Here is a 22,192-nt window from a genome sequence, read left to right on the forward strand (position 1 = left end):
TCCATCACAGAAAAGAGTAAATTCATTTGTTTTAAGTCAAGAAACAAAAGGGAATCACTTTAATGTGGTGTGAAAACAGTCATTATAGAATTTGGAAGCTCTGGAATCCTATCTCTGACCATATCTATCACACACAATACCTCTGGCCTACTCTGATACCACCCCAGCTGAATACCAGGAATAAAGTCCAACATTAACATAAAGTTCCTAATTACAAAACAGGGTTAAAAAATAAGCAAGCAAATAGAAGGAACTTGACCTTAAAAAGATAAAGAAAAATGTGAATTGGACCCACATGCAACAGGAATATAGGAAAGAGCTAAAGAAAAGCTGATTTTCAAAATCAAATTAGAATAGTAGAGGAAAATGAAATAATAAGATAAAGAAATGAAAGCAATGGAAGAAAAGTGCAAAATGACAATAACAGCTTGATAGAAGAGTCTCAGACAATATGGAAGAAAATAACACCTAAAAACAAACTTGCCCAAATTGGAAAAGAGATGAAAAATTAAAAGATGAAAGTAACTCCTTAGGGGCTGCTAGGCAGCACAGTGAATAGAGCACTGGCCCTGGAGTCAGGAGAACCTGAGTTCAAATCCAGCTTCATACACTTGACAAAAAAAAAAAAAACCGGCCAGGTGACCTTGGGCAAGTCACTTAACCCCCAATTCCCCCTTTTAAAAAAAAGAAAAAAAAAAAAAAAGAAATGATGGCAACTGGGAAAGATTTAGCTACCCTGATCAAGAGAGTGAACCAAGATAATTCCAAAAGACTGAGGATGATAAATACTATCTACCTCTATAGAGAGAACTGATGAACTCTGAAAGCAGGCTGAAACATAATATCTTTTAAAATTAACCTTCTTTATTTTTGCTGCTTTATTTTGTGTTTTCTTTTGCAAGATGTCTAATATGGAAATGTCTGGCATCACCAGATAGATGATGGATGGATAGATAGATAGATAGATAGATAGATAGATAGATAGATAGATAGATAGATAGATAGATAGACAGATAGATATGATATATAGAAACACGTGCATACACACATATTAAATATATATAATATAACAATATAATTATATATGTGATATAATTATATAATATAATATATGACTATATTATATTGTGCTTATACTACATTATGTTATGTTACATTATATTAAATTTTATATATATTTGAAATAAAAATACTTACCTTTTCAAGGAGGGTAAGGAAGTGGAAGGTAATGTAATGTTAATGGAATTTAAGATCTTCCCTGCCCAGCCCATTAATAAACCTCAAGTGCTGCCCATTAAGGGAAACTTGCTTAGGAGAAGCATACTGTAGGAAAGCTTTCACACCTTTTGCTAATTTCTAATTAGGCACTGAGTCAGCAGGGTTGTGATGCCTTCTGGCTCTGAGAAGTGTATGTATACTCTGAGTTGGTATTTTGCTTTGGTGGCTTGCTTATGAGAAGAATCTTGTGACTCCGTGGTTGAGATTCTGAGTGGCCATATGTTCAGAGCTCCCCGACTGCTGAGATGTAAAGGCTCTCTTAATACAGGGAAGTACGTAAAGTGTGTAGTTGATTCAGGCAGAGACCTGTTTCTTGGTCTTTATTTCTCTGCTTCTATTTTCTCTGAATTTCAGGGTTCTGACTTTTCCTCTGAACTAGTGAATATAATTAAAAAAAAGATTGTTGACCCCTTAAACATCTATCTTTCCTAGTAAAACAGATCTTAGAAGTGCACTGTCAGTCATCCTGGGTATGCCAATGTCATTGCTGCTATAGGGAGGTATAGAATTTGGAAAATTATTTTGTATGTAATTTGGAAATATTTAACAAAATGAAAAAAAGAAAAAAAAAGACCTAGCGTTGAAATGCTAATTCTGACACACACTACTTGTGTGACTATGGGCAAGTGACTTAAATTTTCATTGTCCCCTATAATTCTCTAGGACTATAAATTACAGAGGAGTTGTATATCTGGATCAGTGAAGGGAATTTTGTAGTGAAGAAATCATTGACCAAAAATAAACATTATGCTTTATAAAAATCTCCTTATATTTTTATCTAGTTAAACAACTAATGGTAAAGTATATTTAAAATACCTATGAGCTTTAATTAAGGCTGTATTTTTGAGGTTTAATGTTAGCTGAAAAATGTAAAGGCATGCATCTCTTAGCATTGTATTTAAGTCTAACCAAGTAGAGTTTCAGAAATAAATTTGCATTTGTCATATACAATACCTGTTGTCTTAGATCTCAAAGAACTTATTGAGTTTTGTATAGTCCTTTAATTGAGTCCTTTTGTTATTTTAAAGCACTAAAAATGAAAACTGGCAACATCTATCATGCTGGGCCAAAATGCCATCATTTCAGGTTCAAGTGAGGTCTAACCACGTTATCACAAGATTTCAAACAGATTAAAAAGCAATAGAGCAGTATGGACACCCCAAACAAGCTTTCAAAGCAGTTACCATGCTGTGCCAGAATGTGATAATTATTGATTTTAAAAGTGTTTTAATAGCAGTCAAACAGAAACATCACCATCTTGAAACTTAATAAAATAAAAATAAATCAACCTCATAAAAATGTAGAAAATATTTTGAGGATAAATTCTGTAAATCTTATTGTTTTTCTTTACTATTATAGAAATATTTTCTTTGTACTTGACTATGTATGAATGTATATGTGCATGTCATTCAAGTACTTTGTCTCTGTCAGTTTTTCTGTGTCTCTTCGTTGGTCTCCTTGTTTTCTCTTTGTGTGTCTCATCTCTGTTTTTATGCCTGTCTGTCTGTCTCTCTGTCTGTCTCTATGTCTCTCTATCTGTGTCTGTCTCTCTCTTTGTCTTTTTCTCTCTCTGTGTATCTCATCTCTGTTTGTCTCTCTTTCTCTGCCTCTCTGTCTGTCACTCTCTACCTTTAGTATCTCCTGGTGTTGAAACTCTCCTCTTCTCTCATACATACTCTTGTATAACATAATTTCTCATAATGTTAACAGTAGCATTGAAAGGTTAAGTGGCTTCCTCAGTTAATACATACCAGTGTCATGATTTGAGCCCAAGTATCTTAATTCACAACGTGAGAAGACTGTAGATTTAGAGACAGAAAGGATGTTAGATAACTCTGTAATTCAACTACTTCATTTTACAGATGAGGAAACTGAGACAATAAAAGGACAAATGACTTGTTCAAGGCCACATAAGTAGTAGGAACAACTTCTCCTACCAGTGATATGCTCTCCTACTATACCATGCTGACTCTATTTGATGTGGATTTAAATTCTATACTCACTAAGTCTTGTTTGTGACTTTTAGAAATTTAGGAGGTGAAATTTGAAATGACATACTGGTTTTGACATATACATATGTGAGTAAGGATTTTTCTTTTTTTATATATATATTTTTTAATTTTTTCTTAAGCAATCGGGGTTAAGTAACTTGCTCAAGGTTACACGGCCAGTTATTTCTGGGTGTGGTGCTGAGTGTCCCAGCCCTGGATTCGATCTCCAGGTGTCCCAACACTGGAGCCGATGCTCTTACTCGCTGAGCCACCTGGCCGCCCTTAAGCAATTGGGGTTAAGTAACTTGCTCAAGGTTACACGGCCAGGTGTTTCTGGGTGGGTGCTAAGTGTCCGAGCCCGAGATTCGATCTCCAGGTCTTCTCAACACTGGAGCCGGTGCTCTTACTTGCCGTGCTACCTGGCCGCCCCCGAGGATTTTTCTTATTGTTTATTATCCTGATTGTATAGTGATGAATTATGAAATTGGTTTATTATAGGTTTTCATTTTTAAGGCAAAGGTCTGATCTATAGACAGAAGAATTTGAATTTTCTTATTTCAAAGCTTTTCAATTGGAATCTACTTATTAGAATGACATTTAATCATCTAGTAAGAATGTATTTTCTTTCCAGAAAAGAGATGTAAGTAGAAATGCTTGCACTTGTTTTGAGCTTTAGGAAACATTGCTGGGGCAAATTGTTCAAAAGGCGTCCTCGAGTGAGGGGAAAGGGACTGTGATTATTGTTGGGGCTGCTGAGGAAATGGGGGAAGTGGGTGGGAGGGAGTATAGTATAGTATGGAAGAGGAGTTCATAGCAGCATCTCCATCTGGTAGGTAACTTCCTGTCTTAATTATTTTTTTGCTAAGTAGGTACTAAGTTTTTGTTGTCTCTATTCTGTTGAAGGACTTAAAAAATTGGCAGTATACTTTAAATGCAACACTGTATAAATTCAGTTATCTGGAGAAAACCCCTAATCATTTCATTCAAATTATGGACATGATCCATTGTGCTTGCCCTACACAAGCAAAACTAAGAAACTTAAATATGAACATCTCTATGGTGCATCACATTCATCTAGATATTAAATAAGCAATTCTCAGGAAAACATCACAATTACAATTTAGGTTGTACATACTTTAAGATAAAATGGAATCAATCCACATGTTTGTCTAGAGTTGTTGGAGCAGCACTGGATTTAGGATTAAGGAAATTTGATGTTGTTTTCATCTACCATTACCAACCACAGTGCTATTCCACAAACCTGGTTCTTCTGTATTATTATCTACCCAATAAGATAATTTTACTTGATCTCTTTTTATTCCAAATCTAAATAATATGTGAATAATCATATTAACCTGTAAGACAATGCATTCACATGGATGACCAGTTTAGTAAAAACCAGCTTCCCCCACAAATTAAACATTCTTACAGGTTATATTTTAAGAAGATTAGTGGGAATAGTAAAAAAAAAAAAAAAAAGTACTCTTTCTCTGTAAGTTGGTTCAGAAAACTTAGCATTGAAGAAGAACAAAGATTTTCAGTTTAAATATTCTTAGTCCTGCAATTTTCCCATATCTTATTTTTATTCTCTGCCCAATGAAATGGTAAATTCCCATTATCCTTATCAATGAAGGGAATGAGGCTGGTAGATAGCTTGAGTTCAACAGTTCCCAGTTTCATTAGGACTAAAGTCAATCAAGTGTTTCCCTTAAGTCTACCAGCCAAACAATGAGTTTCCAGGCTATTTTAGGAATAGGGAGGCACCAACTTACCCAGGTCAGAAAAATAGCAGGTCTAAATCACAAATGGGTTTAAACTCCCTTGAGAGGTGATTGTACTTCCAGCTTTGGTGAGTTCAGTCAAAGCAAATTAAACAAATAAAAACTGGGAAGATTCAAATTTTGTACTTTGTTTCTCTGTAAGTTACCTGGGAAAACTGAACATTGAAAGGAATAAAGATCTTTGGTTAAATCTCCCTTGTCCTCCAAATATTTCCACATCTTAGTTTTCTCCTCTGCTAAATGAGGTTAATGGTTACATCTATAATACTTCATGAAATGAACAACAGGTCTCAATGTTACTAATGGAGAATACAGAGTTTCACTTTTCAATATTATTATTAAAATATTTGTAATTAAAACATAACATTACATGTAAATTTCTCAATCCATCTAATCACATTCTAATATAGCAGGAAATACTTATGCCTTTCTTTGATTAACAGTTTCAAAGGTAAGAATTGTGTGCATGGGGGGGGGGAAGGGGAGTTTTAAAAATATAAACAAAAGAAAGTTTGTAGTAGTTGAACCAATGTCATGTGAAAATCTGAATTATGACTCTAGGCTAAAATTTAAGTACTAGGTCAAAGAGAAAAACCTACATGAATCCAAGTGTCCTAATTTTTAACTAGCTTGTATCTGCATTAGTCTAATTAGGAACATACTTTGAACCCTCCTGAAAAAGGAAGCTGAACTCAACAGATAATTATTCTATGAATTATAATGTTATGCACAATTTTTGACATATACTTACAACTTTTTATATCCATAAGACATCATGAAAGGTAAAATTTAAGAAAAAAATTGTTTAGAAAAAAAATCTTTACAAGCTAATTTATCTGATATATTTGATTTGTGATGATGTAAAACTTTTATAATCATTAGAGGAGGATTTCTTTTACATTTAAAACTAAAAAAAATATCAATGTATGTGAGCACAAAACAAACAGAATGGGAGAGTAAATGATTTCCAACTTAAATTATTTTTTTTCTGTTTTCTCTTGCTAATTCTCCTGACTATTACTGTATGCACAGATTTTCAGTGGTAACATGATAATTCAGCAAGACTTTTTTAGATGAATTCTAGCTAAGCAGAGTAGGGCTTTATCCTGACAAAAGTCAAAAGACAACCCAATTCTCTGTCCCATTACTTATACTTTCCTTTCTGACATTATCACACATATTTATCTACTATATGCCCAATTTCAGGTCCAGATTTTTCTATCCCAACTCTCTATTCAGGTGTTGAGATGACATAAAGAAGATAATTTTGTTCAATGTAGTTCATTTTTGTTTTGAAGAAGACTGGAAGATCCCTATAGGATAGCTCTACTGTGATGCTCCAATAGAATCTGAACCCACCCTCTAGAACCAAGGAAAAAAGAATCCCTCTTCCGTATGATAGACCTTCATATATCTGAAGTAGTTACCATGTTTCCATAACTCTTTTCCCATCAACATTTTTTCCTGCTAATCCCCATATAATATGATCTTGAGGATTTTATTATCCCAATCATCTTACTCTAAATACTATCCACTTGAACACTGTTTTCCTTGGCCATCCCTCACCCCACTTTCTCTTTACAATCCAGTGCTTCATACTGAGCATAATACTTCAGATTTATTTTGATTAGTAAAGATTATAAAACTACTATGACCTTCCCAATCTGGGCAGTATGCCCCTTATAATATGGTTTTGTATACATGTGTTTACTTACTTTCTCCATGACTCTATTTTGGCATATTGAAGTTAAAATCCACTTAAACAACCAAATACTCTTTTCATATAAACAGATATTTAGCCATCTCTCCTCCATCTTGTATTTGTAAAGTCGAGTTTTTTGAACCTACATTTAAACTTTCTATATGCTCATATTAAATTTTATCTTATTTGATGTGAGTCAAATTTCAAAAGTGTTAAAAGCTTTTCAAATCCAAGATATTTAAGTGCACAGGGTGGTCCTTTTCCTTATATGATCTAGAGAAACATAGTTTTTAATAAAACATCCATATCTTTGTGAAGATATTTAACATGTCAAGAATTTCTTGGTTAGCAGATACAATGGCTGAACATTTAAACCTATTGTCTCATATCATCAGGCTATGGTGAAGCCAAAATTGCCTCCTGATATTCTGCTGTGCATGATGTTCATTCCTTAAAATTGAGCTTCATTCAGTTGGAAAATGCCGATCAGCACTGTGTTTTGTGACACACAGTAATTACAAAGTTAATTTTGCAAATCTCATAAGCTTAGCACTTTAAAGATTTATTTGAATTCTTTAAATGGTATGCCTAATAATGTTTCGAGCATTTTGAACAACTTTATTAAACTGAAGTAAATTATTCTTGAAGCTAAAAATGACTTTGAATTTCTTTCAAAGTAATGTCTATTTTTGTCATCCTGAATTTTAAAAAGGATTAAGCAAGGGCTTAAACTCAATGGGATAGTGAAGAAACTGGATCTGTCTTTCAAAAAAAATCTTTGTGAGAGAAGGAAAGGGATCACTTTTTAAAAGTATATCCCCATTCAGCTTTGTTTATAAAAATCAAGTGAAAGTATTTATGAAGGCTTTGTAAGTGCTTTGTTGGCGGGGGGGGAGGGTGGAATCATGGTATATTATAGAGCTGATAAAAAAATTGAGATGGACAAATAATCTTTTTTATTAAATGAAGACAAAATAAAAAATTAATTGTGATAAATTTGATACATTTCAGGAAAAAATGAAATTATATATAATATGTAATTTTTTGGCAAGAGATTTTAATAATATTTTATTTTTCACCAAATACATGTCAAGACAATTCTTAGCATTCATTTATATAAGATTTTGAGTTACATTTTTTTCTTCTTCCCTCTTTTACCCTACCTCTTCCAAAAAAGAGAGGCAATTTAACATATGTTTATATATATTATGATTTAAAAGATGTTTCAATATTAGTCACAGTTGTGAAAGGAAAAATAGATTGAAAAGTAAAAGAACACAAAAAGGATAAAGTAAGTGAATAAGATATGCTTTGATCTACATTCAGAGTCCATTATTTCTCAATCTGGAGATATACAGTATTTTCTATCTTAAAATACTTTGTATTTGATCATTGGGTTGCTAAGAAGAACTGAGTCATTCATAGTTTATCATCACATAATGTTGCTGATACTGCGTACAATATTTTCATTTGTCAAGATCATTTCACTTTGTATCAATTCATATAATCCCTTCTAGTGTTTTTTTTTTGTTTGTTTCTGAAATCTGTTCATCTCTTATTATACAATAGTATTCCATTATATTCATATGGCACAGCTTGTTCAGCTATTCCCCAATCGATGGGTATACATTTAATTTCCAATATCTTGCCATGATGAAAAAGGTTGCTATAAATATTTTTGTACATGTAGGTCTTTTATTTTCCCTTTTATTTGATCTCTTTGGGATATAGATCTAGAAGTGGTATTGCTGGATCAAAGGGCATGTACAGTTTGGTGTCCCTTTGGCAGTAGTTCCAAATGACTCTCCAGAATAGTTGGATAAGTTTACAACTCCACCAACAGTGCATTAGTGTACCCATTTTTTTTCCCCAAATTCCCTCCAAAATTTGTCATTGTCCTTTTTAATCATATTATCCAATCTGATAAGTGTGAGGTGGTACTTCAGAGTTGTTTTAATTTGCACTTCTCCTATGCCTATACATAGGTTTCATTTCTTCATCTGTGATCTGCCTGTTCATATCCTTTAACTATTTATTAATTGAAGAATGACTTGTATTGATATAAATTTGACTCAGTTTTCTATATGTTTGAGAAAAGAAGCCTTTATTAGAGACAAGATGTAAGCATTATTTCCCAGCTTCCTTCTTTCCTTCTAATCTTGGTTGCATTGTTTTTATTTGTACAAAAACCTTTTAATTTAATATAATTTAAATTATCTATTTTACATTTCATAATATACTCTACCCCTTGTGTGGTAATGAATTCTTACCTTCCTCATAGGTCTGACAGACTCTTTCTTGCTCTTCTAATTTGCTTATGATATCACATTTTATGTCTAAATCATGCATTTTGACTTTATCACCCATTTTGATCTTCTCTTAATATGGTGTGAGATGTTTGTCAATACCTAGTCTGTGTCCTATTGTTTTCCAGTTTTCTCAGCAGCTTTGTAAAATAGTGAGTTCTTATCCCAAAGACTTGGTTCTTTGGTTTTATCAACCACTGGGTTAATATGGTCATTAACTATTATCTTATGTTCCTTACCTATTCCACTGATACACTGCTCTATCTGTTTTTAAGATCTGGTATTCCTTTCTATTTTTTTTTCATTAATCCCCTTGTTATTCTTCATCTTTTGTTTTTTCCAGATGAATTTTACTGTTATTTTTTTCTAACTCTATCAAATAATTTTTTGGTAATTTGAGTTTTATGACACTAAATAAATAAATTTGTTTAGGCAGAATTGTCATTTTTGTTATATTGGCTTGGCGTACCCATGAGCAATTGCCACTTTTTCAATTGTTTAGATCTGACTTTATTTGTGTGAGAAGTGTTTTGTAATTGTGTTCATATAGTTTCTGGGTTTCTCTTGGTAGACAGACTTCTGAGTATTTTATATTGTTTACAGTTATTTTAAAAGTAGTTTCTCTTTCTATCTCTTTATGCTGGACTTTGTTGGTCATATAAAGAAATGCTGATGACTTATATGGGTTTTTCTTATATCCTGCAAGTTTGCTGAAATTGTCAATTATTTCAATTATTTTTAGTTAATTCTCTAGGGTTCTCTAAGTATACCATCATATCATCTACAAAGAGTGATAATTTTGTTCCCTCCTTGCCTATTCTAATTCTTCAATTTCTTTTTCTTCTTTTATTGCTATAGCTAAAATATCTAGTTCTATATTGAATAATAGTGGTGATAATGGGCACCCTTGCCTTACCCTGATCATTTTTACTTCAGATGAATCACATTAGTGTGTTTCTCACAAAAAATACATTATAGAATTCTGGTTTTTGATTCACTCTGATCTGCTTCTGTTTCATAAGATAATTCATCCCACTCAAATTCAGTTCTTATCAATACCTATGTATTTTCTTCCAGCCTATTCTTCCTCAAGTTTGTCCTCTCTCCTTTCACCCTTCTTCTCTCACCAGTGTTTTGCTTCTGTCGACCAACTCCCTCTATATTTTCTATCTTATATCAGTTCCCCTGCCCCTTTTATATAATCTCCTTCCTTCCTATGTCCCTGATGGATAAGATAAAGTTCTATATTCATCTGATTGTGCATATCATTCAATCTTGGAGCCAATAATAATGACAGTAAAGTTCAAGTGAAACCCCCACGTTTCCCTCCAATGCAATAGGTCTTTTCGGCCTTTTCATGTGAAATAATTTACCCCACTGTGCCTCTGCTGTCCTTCTTCACCATTTGTACTCTTCTTTCTCATCCCTTACTTATTTTTTTATGTCATTCCCTCAAATTCGCCTTATATCCATACCTTTTATTTATGTATATTCCTTCTAACTGTACTAATAGTGATATATTTTTTAAGAAGTACATGTAAACAGTTTAGCTCTGTGGAATACTTTATGTTTTCTTTTCCCTTTTTACATTTTTATACTTATATTGGGTCATGATATTGGAGATTAAATTTTTGGCTTAATACTGATTTCCTTATGAAAACTTGAAATCCTTCTATTTCATCGAATCATCATTTTTTTTTTCCATTGATGTATTTTCCTTAAATTTGCCAGGAGAGTGATTCTTGGCTGTAATCCTAACTCATTTCCCCTCTAGAATATCATGTTCCATGACCTCTGATAATGTGTAGTCCTGATTGTTTCTACCCGATATTTGAGTGTTTCTTTCTGTCCACTTGAGTGATTTTTCCTTTAACCTGATAGTTCTGAAATTTGGCTGTAAAGTTCCCAGGATTTTTTTTTTTAATTTTGGGATGTCTTCCCTGTGGTGATCGGTGGATTCTTTCAATGCCTGTTTTGCCCTCTGGTTCTGGGACATCAGGGCAGTTTTCATTGTCAATTTCTTGAAAGATGCTGTCTAGGTCCTCCTTTTTGTTATGACTTTTAGGTAGTTCACTAATTATGATATTGTCTCTCCTGGACTTATTCCCCATATCAGTTGTATTTCCCATGAGGTATTTTACATTTTCTTCTATTTTTTTCTTCTTTTGAATTTATTTGATTCTTGATGTCTTATATAGTCATTAACTTCTACTTGCTCAATTCTATTTTTCCCCTTTTAATCATGCTTGAAATTTGTTTTTTGCCAAAGAAGCACAAACTTATCTTTATACATTTTATTTTTTGCATTATTTAAAAAAATTTTCTACTTAATACTATTTTATTTTTCCAATTACATAATAAGATAGTTTTCAACATTCACTTTTATAAGATTTTGAGTTCCAATTTTTTTTCCCTCCCTCCCTTTCCCCATCCCCAAGACAGCATGCATTCTGGCATAAGCTATATGTCTACAATAATATTAAACATATTTGCACATTAGTCATGTTGTGAAAGAAAATCAGAACAAAAGGGAAAAAAAACATGAGAAAGAAAAAAAATAGAGAAAAAATAGTATGCTTCAATCTGCATTCACAATCTATATTTCTTTCTCTTGATATGAGTCCATCATGCATCTTTTGGAATTGTCTTAGATAATTGTATTGCTGAAAAAAGATCTATGTCTATCAAAGTTGGTCATAGCACAATGCTATCATTATTTTGTGTATGATATTCTCCTGGTTCTGCTCACTTCACTCAGCATCAGTTCATGTAAGTCTTTCTTGTTTTGTTTTGTTTTTTTCTGAAATCTTCCTGCTCATCTTTTCTTGTAGAAAAATAATGTTCCATTATATTCGTATAACACAATTTGTTCAGCCATTGCCCAATTGATGGGCATCCCCTTAATTTCCAATTCTTTGCCACCAAAAAAAAAAAGCTGTATATGGGGTCCTTTTCCCTTTTTTATGATCTCTTTGGGATACAGATCTAGTAGCGATAATTCCCAATTCTAATTTTTAAAGAGTTCTTTTCTTCAGTGGATTTTGTATCTTCTTTTCCATTTGGTCAGATTTTCCTTTTTAAACAGTTGCTTTCTTTTCAAAGCTGTTGGCTCTTTTTTCCCATAATTCTCTTGCATCACTCGCATTTCTTTTCCCATTTTTTTCTTCTACATCTTTTATATGACTTTAAAGTTCCTTTTTGAATTCTTCCATGAGTTTTTTCTGCACTTGAGATCACTTCCAATTTTTCTTTGGGGTTTTGCCAATGGTGTGTTTTGACACTGTTGTCACATTCTCTGTATTTTGGTTTCTCCTGTTACCATAAAAACTTTTTATAGTCAGATTTTTTGTTGTTGTTTTGTTTTGTTTTCCTCATCTTTTTTATTCTTCTTTTTCCTTTCTTTTAAATTTGAGCTTTGCTCTCCCAGTGGAAGTGTCTCAGGTTTCTAAGGCCAGGGGCTACAGTCTCTGTCTCTTTATCTGGTATTGTCCTGAGGACCACAGGGCACCCTAATGTCTAGTGCTACACCAAGAGGGTTGATTGGGGGGATTACTGGTATTGCTGGAGGCCATCAGTGTTTGGCAGCTTACCTGGTGCTGTGTCAGGGTCCTATTGCTGGTGTGCTGAGACTGGTGAGCTATTTCTACAGTTCCCCAGGGATACCTTGGAGCACAGGGAGGTCTGGCCTCTGGTGGTTGCCTGTTTGCCTGGAGCTATGCTGAAATGTGTGGCAGTTCTCAGAGCTGGAGTTTGTCTGTTCCCCTGGCTTTGCTGAGCACATGGGGGTTCTGGTGTTTATATTTGCCTGTTTCACCACACTGGTGCTCAGGATCTCCTGCTGGTTTGCTGAGGTGGTGCTTGCTGCTGGCTTGCTGGTATACTTCCTGTCCTGGACTTTGTTCTCCTTTTACATGAATGGGACGGACCCTTCTTGCCAATCTTCCAAGTCTCCTAGGCTAAAAGATTGTTTCACCCAGTCTTTTTGCTGGTTCTTCTGTTGCAGGATTTGTTTTGGGATACAATTTCATGGTTTTGAAATGAATATGGGAGAGTTACAATGATTTACTGTTTACTCCTCCATCTTGGCTCCCCAAAATCCCTTCTCCAGATCACTTGTTGTATTAGTTCATCTTTGTCTCTGTTGAGGACCAGTGGACCACATGAAAATTTTATATAAGGAAACACTATTAATAACTAGAATTAAGTTCTGGTAGCATTTAATTCTGAACCTATTCAAAGTTTGGTTTCTCAGTTTAATTAGGTTTCTGAAAAGTATTTCTCAGCTATGCATAAAGTGCTTGTTCTGGACTCAGGAAAACCTGGGTTTAGATTCAATTTATCATACTTACTACTGATATAACCACAGGCAGTCACTTAACCTCTCTCAGTCTCAGGCAACTCTCCGCATTGTTATGAGTGCTCACATTTATAAAATCAGATATTTGTGATAAACTTAAAAAAAAATCCCATTTACTCTGAGCTATTACTATGCCTTATCATTGTAACAATTCCTTATATAGGATTTTTTTAGTCCATTTTTTATTTTACTAATTAGTTCTTTCAGTGAAGCAGTGAAAAGCAGAACAACCACAGACTTTGAAAATTAGGAGAACTGGGTTAAAATCTTGCTTCAGATAATTACTAGATGACCTTCTGCAAATGGGTTGGTCTCTCTGAGCCTTAATTTTCCTATCTGTAAAAAGGAGACAATCTCTAAGTTCTGCTCCATGTCTTGGTTGTGACTTTCAAATGAGATAGTATATGGAAAGCTCTTTATGAACTATAAAGTTATACATACATGCCAGATTTTTTTTCTTTTAGTTCTAGAAGTACTGTGTTATAATGGAAAGAATTCTGACATCATAAATCAAGAAGGAACATGGTTTTTAATCTTACCTCAGACACATTGTGGCTTGTCACTTAACTGCTATGAATACTTAATAATAATAATAGCTGATATCTATGTAGCATTTTAAAGTCTATAAAGAGCCATACAAATACTATCTCATTTTATTCTCACAACAAACTTAGGATTTAAGTTTTATTATAATTTTCATTTTATAGATGAGGAAACAGATTCAGATAAAGTCTAAGAAACTTATCCAGGTAACATTTTCTGATACCATATTTGAACCAAGTCTTCCTGATTCTATGTCCCATTCTCAATATACTCATTTAGCTGACTCCTTCAGGCTCAGATGAGTCAATGTAGTTTCTGTGCAAAATTGAAAGCTCTATATAAATGTCAGCTATTATTCCTCCTGATAGGAAACATTACATAAAATCTCTTGTCAGGAGAGAGGATGAAAGGCCAAAATCATGGGACACACAGCAACAATGAAGCAATGATCAAGGTCAATGAGGACATGAGAGTACCTGCATCTTTGAAATTACATGGGATAGCCATAGGGTTGAAACTATCACATATGAATACAACATGAATAAACAACTCATGAATGAGCAAGTAGCAATATTTCACTCACTTATTGCTATTCATTCTTCAGGCTCAGTGGCATTCTGTGTTTCAGAGCCATACTGAATCATGAGATGATTTCTAGTATTAAAAAGATGAGACTTTGTGACATGGAAAATCTTGAGTCTTTAAAATCACTACAATTTTTCAATTACAATCAAAAACACTATCTTCCTAATTAATTCTTTCTCATTTTTGCCATCCATTTTTAGTGTGCTCCAAGATATATATGCCCAGGTTATCCAAAGACAAAGAGAGAGATGCATAGTGCATGCAAATAGGCTTCAATATATAGACACTAAAGAACGGTGTGGGATAAATGGTGTAAAATAGATTATTATAGAAATGCATGGAGACCACAATAATATAATAAGGGCCACGATTACAGAAAGGAAAATTGTACCGAAAGACATCAGATACTTGAAATTGTTATAAACACCATTTTGTGAAGCTCCGCCATCTCTCCCGTTTTGGGCAAAGTTCACTTAGGAGACCTGCCTGAACCTGCCAAAAAAGCCCACCAAGTCAAACACCCTGCCTAGGAGTTCTGCCCAAACCCTCCACCTTGAACCCAAGCCCCTCCACCCCCTTTTATACTTAGTACTCAGAATAGACTTGGGAACTTTCCAGGGGTCAACAAAAGGATTGCTGGGCAATGAACTGATTGCTAGCTTTGGCTTCTGTATTTTCCCACTTGCATAATAACTGACTTTTTGTGGTTTTTGTCTTTATAATCCCTGAGAACATACTCCTTGGGGCTGCTTGATTTGGGTATTGTTCACCCCTTGCAGTCACTGGTTATTAAAATCCACTTAAAACTCTAAATTATCTCACTCACTGTCACCTTAGGTTCAACATTTTAGAGGCCCTAGTGAGATTGCAGTGTTCTGTGTCACCTCTGAGACCTTCCAGGGCCCCCAGAACTCTGGCAGAGCTAGCTTAATCCCTCCTTGACTCCAACTTGTCACTGCATTCAGCTATTGTGGAGTCCTGGTCTGTCCTCTGGAGGTGAGTCTGTTTTTTTCTGTTTCTGGTGAGGGTAGGCTGCTGGATGCAGCAGTAAAAGCCTGTCCCTCAGCCATCCCTGAGATGTCAGGGAATGGCCCACTGTCTTGTTTAATTGTTATGTGAACAAACTGTTCAGGGATTTCTGTGCAGTTTTTGTTCATCTGTGTCCACCTGTCTTTACCTGGGTCAAGTTCTTGATTGGATTTCAGAGGGGCTCCTCCAAGGGAGTTTTCCCAACTTCTTGTGGAGATATGTCCTTGTTTTCTTTCTGCTCTGTGTCTGCGTAAAAAACTCTGAGTCTGCCACCGTGTATGATTCAAAATGCAGCCAGTCAGAAAAAAAAAAAATTGTACCTGGGATAGAACAATTGATGGTCTTTTAAAGAAAGGTTGTTGGCAAAAACAAAAAACACAAAAAGTCAGTTATTTCACAAGCAGGAAAATACAGAAGCCAAAGATAGCAATCAGTTTGTTGCCCAGCAATCCGTTTGTTACCCCACTGGAAAGTTACCACGTCTATTCCAAGTACTACCGTAAGCAGAAAGGGGGAGGGAGGGCCTATGGGTTCCAGGTGGTGGGTTTGGGCAGGTCTCCTAAGCAAACTTTACCCAAGAAGGGAGAGATGGGGGAGGTTCACAAAATGGTGGTTATAACACAATGACCTACCTTACATCAGAGAACTAATGGTAAAATATTACATTTTTGTAGAGAGGGGTAAGACTACAGGAGCAAAAGGCGAAGTGTTTGTGTGGGTGCCCATGCATGTGTGTGTGTATAACCAATGTAATGTTTTACTTAACAGTACTTCTTTGTTACAACGTAGATTTAATTGGAATGAGATCATCTTTGAAGAAGTGAGAATTATACTAAAATCAATAAAATAATTTTTAAAAATTTATTCATATGGCTGGATAATAAGGTGGCCATTTCTAAAATGAGAATATGGTACAACCAATGGACAGATGATATGCTCAACTGGTACATATACAATGTCAGATTCCATTGGTACACATGTGATTTCAAGAGATCTAAAGGAGGCAAGCAAGGTAAATCTTCCCCTCTGTTCCCTTGTACTCCAGATTTACAGGAAAACATGTACTCAGTTTCCAAGTTTAGATGTGGATGGCATGTGGTCTACATCATTAAAGGAAATATTCACATTCAGACCACCTTTGAGGTACCAGAGGTACCATCAGGTACTGGAGAAGTTTTCATTTATAAACTTATATGGTTGCATCAAAGAAATAAAAGTATATTGGTATGTAAGGGAAAATGTCATATAATATAGATAAGATAGTGAAGTATTAGAACTAAATAGCAACAAATTCTAATCCTTTTCATATCGATGAATAAATATATACGTCTGGTAAAATTATTTCCCTAGTGTCATATAACTGCTCGTTGTTCATTCTAACTTATGAGGTGCCAGCAAAAATATGTGTATGTGTGTGTATATATGCATGTATGCATGTGTATATGTACATATACATACATATGTGCATGTGTGAATAACCACACATATATACATATACACGCACACATACATGTGTGTTTACATATATTTAAATCACTACTTTCTACTCCTGCCATATGAGTGTGTGTATGTATACTGTGTGTATCATATATGTGTGCATGCCTATGCATATGTAAATTCACACATGTAGTTTTCATATAATGGAGTATTTCCTGTGGAGCTGGGCTCACATTTTACCTCTTTTCAGTTGAATATTTGCTCTGTCCCCTTGCTAAAATACATGTATGGCCTAACAATATTTGATTGATCCCTTAGTTCCAGTGACTGGAATTGTGTTGACTGAGCGAGGAAGGGCATCTCCCTCCATGAAGTGAGAAGAAGAATGGTAGGGAGGCTCTCTTTATCTTTCAAGTGTGCCATTTGTGTTCTGTCACATATACGCAGAAATCAAAACCAAAAAGTTTTCTCTATTATTTTTTTAAAAGCAATTGGGGTTAAGTAACTTGCTCAAGGTTACATGGCCAGTTATTTCTGGGAGTGGTGCTAAGTATCAGAGCCTGGATTTGATCCCAGGTCATCCTGACTATGGGGCCAGTGCTCTTACTCACTGCTCCACCTGGCTGCCCCATTCACTATTATTACTGTTGTTGATTAGCAATGATTGAGATCAGTCCTAAAACACCTAGCTCATTAGCAAGGAAATAGGCAACAGACATCACAGTTGCTTGACTTCTAAGGCAAAGGTCTCTAAAACTGCAAGACTTAGCTCTGTTTCCCAAACCAATATATTTTTTCATAGTAAAGCACAGTAGCTTCTCTCTGTGGAAAGAATACCCCATAGTTTGTAGCAGTAGCAACTTAAGATTTTTAATTGGAAAATTCATCATTTTTCACAGTGAAAAACTTTTAGGAGGAAAATGAGGATCCTTTTTTAGTAATCATTTACTTTGAGGAGGGAAATAGATGAAGTGAGAAAAATGATTTTTCTTGTCATGAGAAAAAGTAAAATTTACTTCACAACTTTTCCTGGAGCTTAGATTTATTTTTATTTTCTTTCTTTTTTTCTAGTACAGATGTATGCATGAATGTATAATACCATACATAGCTACATCATGTCTGCTCTGTCTGGGAGATCTGAGGAGATAGTCGGACTTATAGCAGATTGTCTTTCTATTTGCATTCAGTTACAAATAGAACCCCAGCAAAACAGCTAAGAGGAAACAACTATTTCAGAGTTTCTGGCGTAGTCTTATGCAAGATATAATATGTGTCCTCAAACTTTCATCATGAAGTTTTGAAAGTTAAAAGGAAAAGACTACAGTTTTATACCATAACTGCCACTCACAAAGAACGAATATAATTTATGTGTGTGAGGGTGTGGGGGAGAAGGAGAGAAATAGAGGAGTGGAGTGGAACTAGATTTAGCAAGTCAATTAATAATTGAATCCTTAAAAATCTTATAGAAAGCTTTAATCATGGAACCCATAATGAATTTAAAAGGTTTTATGCATCTTAAACTAGACTTGGAATGATTTTCTGGGCAGGAAATAATGATAAGGTATGTGAAGGCACCTTCAAGGGTCCATCCGTCTTCTCCAAGATGTTCAAATCTCCCATGTATGACTATCATCTCTTTAAACACAGATCTATTTCATAATTTGGGAGTGCAGACACAGTTTAGAAAAACCTTGGAGTCTCTAGGTCTTCATTCACTTCAATTTTGCTCTAAATAAATCATTCTATATGAAGTTCTAAAATGCCACAAAATGTCAGACACTATGATAGATACTAGGGTTAAAAAATAAACAATTTGTATGTTCAGAGAGCTTTCATTTTATTGAACATACACATATACTATATATATATATATACATGCATGCACAATTAAATAAAAAAATCTGGATATTAAAGAGTTTATCAGGAGAAAAAGTGCTAGAAGAAATTGGATCAAGAAGAGCTAGACATATTAGGGGATACATGAAGACAAATCTTCTTTTTTAAGGTTTGCAAAGCACTTTATTCTTAAAATATATTGGTATTGACTTCAATATTCCCAAATTACATATAAAAATTAATATTCATTTCGTAAATTTTTTGAGTTCCAAATTTTCTCTCTTTCTTTTTTGCTTCATTCAGTTAAACATAGGAAGTCATGTAAAACATTTTCATGTTCCATGTAACAAAACACATGCACACACACAATTTTTTTTTAAAGTAAGGTAAAAAATGTTTGCTTCAATATACACTTAGAGGCCATTACTTCTCTCTCTGGAGTTGGATAGCATTTTTCATCATGATTCCTTTGGAATTATCTTGAATCATTGTCTTGATCATAGTATCTAAGTCCTTCCCAGTTGATGATCATTACAACATTAAAGTTGCATTGAACAATGTCGTCCTGGTTCTGATCATTTCACTCTGCATCAGTTCATATAAATCTTCCCATTTTTAAAATAAAATCATCCTGATTATCATTTTTTTTTTAGCACAACAGTATTCCATCACAATCATATGGGCCAATTTGTTCACCTATTCCCCAATTGATGGGCATCCTCTTAATTTCCAATTTTTTGCCACCATAAAAAGAGCTTCTTTATTTTTGTACAAATAGGTTCTTTTCCCTTTTCTTTGATTTCTTAAAGATACAGACCTAGCATAGGTATTGTTCAACCAAAGCGTATGCACAATTTTATAGCCCTTTGTGCATAGTTCCAAGTTGTTCTCCAGTTTTACGAACAGTGCATTAGTGTCCCAAATTTTTTACATCCCCCTCCAGCATTTGTCATTTTCCTTTTTTGTAACGGTATCCAGTCTGATAGGTGTGTGATGACATTGTGGTGTTATTTTAATGTGCATTTGTCTAATCAATAGTGATTTAGAGCAATTTTTCATTTGACTCTAGCTTTGATTTCTTCTTCTGAAAACTTCTTATGTATACATATTGACTATTTATTAACTGAAGAATGGTTCGTATTTTTATTAAATGGATCAATGTCCCCCACATATTAAAGAAATTAGACATTTATCATAGAAATGTTTTCTACCATTTCTTGTTTTCTTTCTAGTTTTAGAATCATTAGTTTTGTTTGTGGAAAAAAAAAACCTCTTAAATCTCATATAATTGAAATTATCCATTTACTTCCTGTAATCCTCTCTATCACTTGTTTAGCCATGAACTCTCCATAGATCTGCCAGATGTATATTTTACTGTGCTCTCCTAATTTACTTATGAAATATTTCTTTATGTGGAAAACATTTATCCATGTTGACTTTATCTTGATACACAGTATGAGATGTTTCAATGTTCCTAAAAATTTTTGTTAAATGTTGAGTTCTTAACCCCCAAAGCTTGCATCTTTGGATTCATCAAATACTAGACTGCTAGGAGTATTTACTATTTTTTTTTTTTGGGCACCTAATCTATTCCACTGATTGATCATTTAGCAGCATCTTAAAGGAAAAGTAGGAATCTATGAGGCATGATTGAGGAAAAACCGCCCTAAGAGATGACAGTGCAAAGGCATGGAAATGGGAGATGGAGTGTTATGTGTGAGGAACAGAAAGGTCATTTAACTAGATGATAGGATCTAGAAAGGGTAGTAAAGTAATAATGAAACTCAAAAGATAGGATGCGGCTAGATTGTGGAGGGCTTTAAAAGCCAAACCAAGGACTTTACATTTTATAGGAAAGACAATAGGAAACTACTCAAGATTAGGAAGTGGGGGAATGATATGGACAAATCTCCACTTCAGGAAGATAAATTTGGTAGTTTTATGGAGACCAGTTAGGAGGACATTATAAGAGTCTAGGGAAGAGGTGATTAATAACTAAAGTTGTGACTATATAAGTAGAAAGGCAATATGAGAGTTGTTGCAGAGACAGAAATGACAAGATTTGGCAACTTACTAGTTATGTAGTATGAGCAGGACTCAGAAAAAAAGGATAAAATCAAGGTTACAAACTGGTGAATTAGAAGAACAATGAAAAAGGGAAGTTTAGACAAGGGGTAGTGAGAGGGTTTTTTTTGTTTCATTATTATCTGTGTATTTTAGACAGGTAGATTTGAGCTATTTCTATAATATCCACCTTGAAATGCTCAATAAGTACTTAATAATATGTGACTGAATTTCTGGGAACACACTGGAGCTTATCTAATAGTGTGATTATCTGTAATGAAATAATAAAGAAAACACTTGGGAGGTCATAAGAACCCGTAGATAGTGTGTAGAAACAAGAGGATCCAGGACAGAGCTTTGGAAAACCCTAACTGGGGTGTCATATGGATGATGATTCAACAAAGACTGAGAAGGAGCCATAGCTTTCTTTCAGGAAGAAGAAAATCAGAGAAAAGAGAATACCCTAAAGGAGATGGTGGCAAATGCTGCAGAGTTCAAGAGTGATAAGGAATAGGAAAAACTATTAGATTTATTAGTTAAAAGATTATTTGAAACTTTGGAGAGAATAGTTTCAACTGAGAGGAGGTGAGAAAGCACATTACAAAAGGTTGATGGGTGAGAGAGAAGTGAAACTAGAAAGTTTATCCACCTTCACACTCCCCAGGAGTTTGCCTGAGAAAGGGAGGAAAGATATAGGATAAAGTGTCATAAAGATAGAACTAATCTCTGTTGTCAGAAGTGGGGACAGATGATCTATAACAGGGATGGGGAACCTGTGTCCTCAGAGCCACATGTGGCCCTCTAGGTCCTAAAGTGTGGCCCTTTGGCTGAATCTAAAGTTCACAGGGCAAATCCCCTTAATAAAAGGATTTGTTCTGTAAAACTTGGACTCAGTCAAAAGGCTGCACCTAAGTACCAAGAAGGCCACAGGTTCCCCACCCTTGATCTAGAGAATAATGACAAACCTCCAATCCTTCTAGGAAGTTCTGCTCCCACCAATTACTTTTTTTGTGGTTTTAAAATGATGTGCCTTTAAACTCACACCTTTTTTTTTTTAAGATGGCACAGTTCAGATCTTTCTAAATTAGCTATTTTCCCTTTATCATCTATTCCTCTGTTTTTAGGTCCATTTTCTTTAGTTCTGCTAAACTTTCTAGCTCAAAGAGATGATGATAAATTTTGAACAAGTAGAAGAAACCTATAGTGATGCCATCCTTTGATGATGCTTGTTAGAAATTTAACAATTCAATTCATTCAATATTTATTAAGAAGCTGCAACATTC

The 22,192-nt window shown here is 34.4% G+C and overlaps 1 long non-coding RNA gene across 5 annotated transcripts in view; it reads left to right on the forward strand.

Moving 5' to 3' along the window:
- Positions 1-22,192, forward strand: part of LOC138175073 (uncharacterized) — a 113,777-nt gene that overhangs the window by 85,919 nt on the left and 5,666 nt on the right. The window contains exons 4-5 of one of the 5 annotated variants that reach the window (XR_011171868.1): positions 15,381-15,539; positions 17,328-17,397. The exons of the other annotated variants lie outside the window; for them this stretch is intronic. This is a non-coding gene — a long non-coding RNA (uncharacterized lncRNA). The remainder of the gene's footprint in view (positions 1-15,380; positions 15,540-17,327; positions 17,398-22,192) is intronic. 5 annotated transcript variants of the gene reach the window in all.

Source organism: Petaurus breviceps, unplaced genomic scaffold, assembly GCF_028583685.1.
Source record: "Petaurus breviceps papuanus isolate PSGF00001 unplaced genomic scaffold, PetGlider_PUasm1.0 76, whole genome shotgun sequence".
NCBI classification, from domain to species: Eukaryota; Metazoa; Chordata; class Mammalia; order Diprotodontia; family Petauridae; genus Petaurus; species Petaurus breviceps.